Source organism: Branchiostoma belcheri, unplaced genomic scaffold, assembly GCF_001625305.1.
Source record: "Branchiostoma belcheri isolate BF01 breed outbred unplaced genomic scaffold, Haploidv18h27 scaffold19, whole genome shotgun sequence".
Taxonomy (NCBI): Eukaryota; Metazoa; Chordata; class Leptocardii; order Amphioxiformes; family Branchiostomatidae; genus Branchiostoma; species Branchiostoma belcheri.
In genome coordinates, this window is record NW_017803379.1 from 3,138,377 (window position 1) to 3,144,376 (window position 6,000).

Below are 6,000 nucleotides of genomic sequence, written 5' to 3' on the forward strand. Positions count from 1 at the left end.
GGAAGACCTTTGCTATCGAAGCAATCTACAATATATTAGATTGGGAGTCAACAAGGCACCAATTACAGAGCGCAATGGGTATTAGATATCGAGAGACCAAAGACGTCTGCCCTAGATATAACTCTTCGCCGAATCGTTTGGGAAGCAGCTGGGGTGTTATATCAGAAACCATTCGTATGCAGCTTCACGTTTCAAGGATTTAATCACTGACATGCCGGCGAGAAAGGAAGAACTATCAGAAAAGTAGGCTAATAGAAATTGAATACGTACTAGTTCTCCAGTGCAGTCACAGACACGCGCAGCACCATATGGCTCATCATCTGACACCACAAGACTGGGCTTGATACCATTAAAGAAGTAAAGGAAAGAAACGTGCGTTTTACCTTTCATGAAATTCATCACGATTTTGCATGACATCAAGGCGTTCTCATGGTAGATTTGCCATCATAAAAGTGAACTATCATACCGGCCTGCCAGAAAGGAATATGCCTCGGAGGACCGATAGATTTGGATTGATTTATTTTTCATCCGTGAACGATTGAAGTTGAGACCGCAGATGGAAGAGATCACTTGCATTGTTACACGAGCGTCCAAAGAAATCTCAGACAATCCCTGTCAGAAACAGCTCTTCTCCCGCGTGCTTCCATTCATCGGCAGAGTCGATGAATAAAAGGACTACGTTTCAAAGGTACATTTTACATACCTTCCTGTAAGAGTTATGCCAGGCTGAGATAACAGTCAACAAATGTTATACCTTCGTATCAATTTATCACTTATGTGAGAATCAACGGGACAAACAACAAGAGGGAAAGATTGACATTTGACACTTTCATTTTCAGGTTTAGCACAATTCCGGATTCCGAAAATGTCTTCGGCATTAGATATATCTTTCTAGTACTCGTCTATTGAAAAATAATCTTTCAGATTTGAGGAAAATTCATTTTGAAGTGTGCTGTCGCATGAAACTGAGCTGAGGTCAGCATCAGTTTGGCACTGACACTTCATATATTTGATATCAACCCGAGTGACAATGCTGTATCATATAGGGCCGCATTCACAACGTATACATGTTGTTTTCTGTATAAAATGTGTCGAAGTCAAACCAGTAGTTAGTAAGTACTTACTGCCCAGCCCTGGTAGAAGAGACGCGTAACTGTTGGCTCGGAGTACCGCAAGAAAACGGACAGAACAACCCAAACGTTCGATACAATCCGCGGACTGACTGAGAGAAACCCTGCTATACGAGGCGCTGACACCGACTGCCACCCACTGAGAGCCGCCGCCTACTGCTACGGACCACGCTCCAGCGTTTATATAATAGAATACCGCGTACAGGGCAATTAGCTTCCTCAGCCAACCACGAAGCAGGAAATGGACCTAGCCTGTGGAAACTCACCGCCCGCGAGGAAGGGGCCAGTAGCATATGTCTGAGAACATAGGGGGTCATCTGCAGTGAACCTCTGACCTTCTTGTTACTCTTCGCATGTGAATCTCAACAAAAAAACTTGCTCACAACACCCCGTTAACCTTTACCTGGTGGAGGTCTGGTGATCTTAAAATCGTACCTTTAAGATGGCATACGATAACTAAAGTCCTCATCTCGTGCAATTTTTATCATTTACGGCAAAAACACTTTAAGTTGCCCAATCAGAAAGCTTTCAGCACCAAGGACAGAGGCAGTACTATGTTCGTCTTTGAACAAGTCGCGTAACTACGCTTCGCTGCATCTTCTTCCCTTTTCCCAGTACCGCACAATCATGACAAGGCGTCCGCCGTGGTGTTATCTAGGTTTGATGACTTACGAATCCATAGGGAACGATTCCGAAAGCTCTTAATATGCGAAAGTTCTTAATACAGCAATGCGTGCACCTAATTCTTCATTTTTATTAAATTTTTTATTCTACCTGCGTGACTGTTATCACAGTTGGACGTAGTCCAACGGCAGGGAGCGGAAAGATGAACCTCGGTGAGTAATTTCATCAGGTTGGTGAATGATTACATAGTAAGGTTCTTTATTCACCGCCACTTCTATAACAAGACATGTACAGAGCCGACGTTTCGATGACCGTCCGTCATCTTCACCAGGGCAATTATGACTGATTTGCTTTGCATTGCATCTAGGTGTTACTTCCCTGTGTACTAGAACTAGGTGTCACTTGTTCACTGTGCACTGATACTGTGTGCCTGTGAAGTGGTGTGTTACGCCGAAGGGCGGTTATACCGGCTATAAAGATAGAGATTTTGACAGAGCTGAAATCTTTCCGGGCATTTCTATTGTCGTAGGAGAAGCCACACGACTTCCATTGTCGTTACATGCTTTCTCAACAGCGATAGCAAAGAGACTAAAGGCCAGTTTTTTGGAATGGATTTTTCATTTAAGTTCCCAGGCCAGACCTGGCTTTCGATCAAAGCTTTAAACTCATGTCTAAAGTCATACCTAACGAGGTAAATTTGAACAAGACACCGACCAGAACAAATCACATGAATACTGTATCAGTATGAAGGTTAAATCACTGAACCAGGGTTGAAGTACTGCATAGCCTTTAGGAATCAGTTGCCTGTAACCTCGAAATTGTATTGATCCCCTGTACTGTGCATAGGTAGGATTGTTTACCGATCAAAGAAGTGACATGCTGCGTAGCTATGTATGTCTTGGTGAGAATACTGGCCCTATGTATGCCCAATCTTGTGTAATGCAAAACTGCTCTGAGCAGGATTGGTACCAGGGGCAGTGACCGTGAAAAGTAAGTGCAAACGTGAAATGCTGAAAGGGAAAACACTATTGAGAACCAACGATAAGTACATTTTCACTCAAGAACCCTTGAAAAAGCCATTGCACGCAAACTTGTGCCCTAGTACAAATGGGAAGATGCGGTAGAAAAGCCATCAAAAGCATCACGAGAACGCTTTACGACCTATCCTGTGAGATTGAGATGATGGTTCAAGTGTACCCTCCACTGGAGAGTAAAATTGTTGAGTTTTGTTTTTCTCCCACTTTCCCTGGCCTTGACGCACGTCCAAAGTAGAGTTTACATTACAGGAAATAGCAATGAAAAAAGACAAAGATTAGAAGTTAGCTCCAAACGTTTCTACACACATTGAAAGTTTTCTTTACAAACTACTCCCGGAGTAGTAGTTAGCTGTACTTTAGATTTTCCCCTTTTTCCTTTAGAAGAGAAATTACAATGAATCATAACAAAAAGTAGATGCCTAGGACGGACTCGAGGGTCAGTTAAAACTGGATGACAAAAATTCAGAGGTCGCATACCTCTGCGCGATATCTAGAGCTTTTGAAGCTTTGTCTATATTTCTTGTTTTATCTTGCCTCATTAATTATGAAATTGCAACAGGTATACTGGTAGTATATCTTTATTCATTGTCTTCTCTATCCAGTGTCTGCCAGCAAAAATGAATACCGTGATGCCTTGTACATCATCACCGTTGAATGGTAGTTAAGGGCCCTGTCACGTACGTCGCACCATCGTCGTACGATCAATCGCAATCTTAGAACATTCTTGGGATAGTCGTGATTGTGTCCTTCAAAATTCAGCTGTCTCGTTATGCAAAATGCTATCTTAGATCTTCGTCGGCGGTTAATTCTATCACGAAATCTTGAAAATTTTGCGGCATCAAAATTTAGGGACGACTTATGTTGAATCTGACCTCGCCTTTAGATAGCATCACGGTGTTATTAAATAGGCTAACTTGAGAGCACTCGGAAAGAAATATGCAGCAAAACACCTCCCATCCTGCGCACCCGAGCCTATAATTACCGGCAACTCCTCGGCAATCTAGCTGATTAGAACCCTCCGGGCGATATGACATAATGAGATGGGGGCGGCTACCCCCAAATTGCTAAACAATTAGACTGGATGGCTCATAGACCTCTGTGAGTGGCGAGGGGGAAGCAGCGTCGTCAGAGGACCCGGGCGTCCTCCAGAGACAATCTAGTATACAGACACGGAAGCACTGAGAACATAATTGCAACGGCTTGTGATCATGAAGAGTGTGAAGTCTGCGCCCATCACTGTGGCAGACGATATTTTCCATCACAGTTCACTCGGGGATGGGAACTGATTCAATGAGACGTCGACATTGATGCATCCGTCGGATTCAAATATCGTTACTTTCAGTAGAACTTTTGACTTCATGTAATCAATTGAGTAGATTAAAATGGAATCACAGCTTCGTCCTCAGTAATTTGAATACCCATAATCTAGTTAGTTCGGCTCTATCATAGCTGCTTCCATACGGAGAATGATGGATAATGTATCGCAGAAGTGCCTGGTCATGTAGGTAAATTGATAAATGTCACTATTCATGAGTCGCGTCTACTGGACTTGGCGAAAGTACATCGATCGCTTCAAAACTACTTTAAACCGCAAACAGTCCATCCCTCGGGCAAGCAGTGACTGTTGTATCAAATGGGAACTGCCGCCGGGACTGCATCACCGCTTCTCTACTCCATATGATTTCCAAGATATTGGAAATTCCCCAGACCAATCATATGTTGAAATTGATTCAACGAACGCTCCAAATTTTATTTGGCACAACCTTTTATCTGCTTGAAATGGGGAATGGACTCTGGTCATGATTTAACAAGCGATACTGTATAAGAAGGTTGTATATTCAATAACCAGTGGGCCTTTACATCCGAAGTTTTAGTGACCGTCTGTCACCTTCTTCAGGGCACCAATGACGGTGACGGTTGCCCTGAAGAAGGTGACAGCACAGACGGGTCACAGAGGCGCCAGATGTTAGAACTCACTGGTTGCCGATGTTTAATAAAGAACCTTCTTATATGGTTACCCGGACTGGCTGGGCCCGCCACAGCATAACTTCAATAAAGCCTATTTGTCTCCTATGATTATATGATGTGCTGGGACATATGCTGAATCACACCCACCTGTAGATTCAATCAGCGAACACTAAGACCCTGTCTATACGGAACCACCCAAGGCGGTTTACATGTGGTTTACCCCGAAGCCGGTTTCAAGTGGCTCCGTCTGAACGGTCCGAAATCACATTGAAAGCGCCTTCGTCTGGAGCCACTTCTAGAGGTGGTTTCGAATCGGTTTCCCCGCATCGCGATTTGCGTCTGAACGCAATGTGATTTCAATGTGACTTCGCCTGGTCATGGATAACGGAGTGATATTTCTTTTTTTATATGCAATACCAACTTTTACGTGGCAGCAACTTACAGAGCAGTAATGGTCAAATAATGTGTCCGTTCTAGGGCGAGCTTCACCGCCTCTGGCGGGACCACGTCGGCATTCGGCCGAGATAGGCTGGGAGGGGGGCATCGGCAATCATGTCGTTGACATCTGACATTAATAACACGCCGCCTTGCGTGTTATCATCAAACAGCAATAAATGTAGCGCAAGAGCATTATGTTCGGACACGGTTTCACAGGTGTGTGTGGCACGTGGACCAGATGTGAGGAATGTGAGTTACCCGAATCGCGCCTTGGGTGGTTCCGTATAGACACGGCCTAACTATCCACATGTCGTTTTCTATTAACTCGTAACTGGGGGAGGGGCGTTTTGTTCATGGGCCGAGCCTTTTCGTGGCATCCATAGATAGAATTTACTTTTAGTAACCAGCTACAGTAACATCTAACTTCAGTGCACAGTAAATCAGTCATATTTTCCCTGATGAAGATGCCAAACAATGGCTCTATCTTCTTAAATAAGTAGCTATGAATAATGAACTTATTCATTCACTAACCTGATGAGATTATTCACTGGGCTATGTAACGCGTAATGTCCTTTCATAGGGGCTGATTAAATTTCCACCACCCATACGCTATTGTGAATGAATTATCTAGGTACTGTGCCCAAGGACATGGAAAGTGGGGAGGGCGGCACCCATGGTATTAACGTTACCAAGTGGGGATATATTCACGCATAGATGTGTATGTAATTTAGAATGTGACATTCTGATCACGCACGAAGAGTGGATAAAAGCAGTCTCTACCGGACTCCAGTGGGTTTCTGGGA